Source organism: Mus caroli, chromosome 14 (assembly GCF_900094665.2).
Source record: "Mus caroli chromosome 14, CAROLI_EIJ_v1.1, whole genome shotgun sequence".
In the NCBI taxonomy this organism is placed as follows: domain Eukaryota; kingdom Metazoa; phylum Chordata; class Mammalia; order Rodentia; family Muridae; genus Mus; species Mus caroli.
Window position 1 is genome coordinate 13590320 of NC_034583.1, and position 2095 is coordinate 13592414.

The following is a 2095-nucleotide window of genomic DNA, read 5'->3' on the forward strand; positions in this document are numbered from 1 at the left end:
TCACTTTGTAGACCAGGCTGGCCTCGAACTCAGAAATCTGCCTGCCTCTGCCTCCCGAGTGCTGGGATTAAAGGCGTGCGCCACCACGCCCGGCTTGATCTGTTTTTTAAAGAGATGTATCCTGTTTGCAAAGGCACAATAAAGTTGCATCTTCTAGATTATAGGCAATAAAGATAACAATAAACCTTATTTAACAAATCAAAAAGAAATATAAATATGTATATAGGAGATTTATTAGACTGGCTTGCAGGCTGTGGTCCAGCTAGTCAAACAATGGCTGGCTATGAACAGAAAGTCCAAGAATCCAGAAGTTGTTTAGTCCACGAGGTTGGATGTCTCAGTTTGTCTTCAGTAGATGATGGAATTCCTGAAGAAGTAGGCTCTCATGCCAGAAGGAATGAACTTGCTTTAGTTATATAGAGTAGGACTTTGGGAAGGATATAGTCAGTTTTTTTAGGTCAACAATTCTCTGAGTTTCTTTTTCCATGTATTTTTTCCAGGCTAGAAGCAACTGTGTTAATCCCATGGGGACCGTTTCTGCCTCTGACCTACCTCTGACCTCGGAACTAGAGTGGCATCCAGAGCCTTGGGGAAAATTATTTTTGAGTCCCATTAGAACCCAGGGGAACATGTTATATTCCTTTGCTACTGCCCCTGAGCTATTTGAATCAGCCTTCTCTCTAGCCCCTTCCTTTGCTAAGACTCATAGTTGGTGGCTTAGGTCTTCAGGATGGATGGACGCTGGGTGTGGTGATTCACCTCCTGCGTGAGCATCATGACTCCTCAAGGGGAACTTGGAGATCTGGAATTTTGGTCAGAATTCTCCATTCATATTCCCAGAACCTAGACTCTCTGGAGCAATCTTTGTTTATATTGTTTAATGCTTACATCTTCTCTGTGGGTTTCTGATGTCAAGAGAAGGGTATGTTAAACCTGTCTCTCATATACACATGGAACCTGGGACCCCAGGGGCTTCATACATCCAGGTCATTGTGCCAGCTTGGGCCTTAGTTCTTTGCTTAATAGTACACAGTGCAGCACACTGTAGAGAACTTGCCTTGTATCACCTGAGGCTCACCACCACCTCAAAAAAGAAAAGGGACACAGTATACACCACCCTTCCTTGAATCCACCCCTGTCTTCTACAGAAGCAGGTGGGAAAAAAGTTCTCTCTGCACTGCACAAAAAGGAAAATGAAGGGAAGTGACTCAGCTAGGTCCACAAATAGAACCATCCACCATAGAATGGCATTCTCTTCTTCTGGAACGACAGCTTTCACTAGGAGAGTCACAGAATGGCATTCTGTTCTTCTGGAACGACAGCTTTCACCAGCAGGAGAGCTACCTTTCCTTAGAGAAAGCTTCAGCTTATACTCTAGGCTTGAGTGTAGTAGTACGAAGTGGGTAGTAAGGCTCTTTATCCCAAGCTACCCTCATTCTAGCCCACAGGACATAGACTCCAGGATATAGCCTTTTAAAGGAAATACTTAAGATTTTAAATCAAAACCTGACCTCCCAAGTCTGGAAGAAGCAAGAGCTCCTAACTGTAGAAAGGATGACAGCAAGCAAGCCCTTCCTCCCATACATTAGCATGGGTGTGTGATCACTTCAGTTCTCATTCAGTGCTAGACCCAGCCCTGCAGCTTCAGTGTCCCCCATTTCTTTCGCCGCCAGCCCACAATCAAGTCATTCTTTTTCTTCCTAACATGCCAGCTGAGACAAGTGTGGACTTTTAGTATTACTAAGAAATGTATACATCTTTGTTCAGAAACCTATATGCCTCCCTAGAAGTCCAACTTTTACTTGGTTTTCCTTATAAGGTTTTGTTTTTGTGGAGCAGAAGAGAAGTCTAGGGTCTTACATGCACTAGGCGAATGCTCCACCAGAACTGCACGTCAAACCGTTATCTGTTTTGTTTTATTTTTAAGACTGTTTCAAATCTGACCCCATCTCACCTACTAATATTTATTCCTCATTACTCCCCAGTGTAAACTGTCCTTAATCAGGCTAAGCATTCAACTGGTCACACACACCCCACACACCACCACACCACACACACACACACACACACACACACACACACACACACACACACA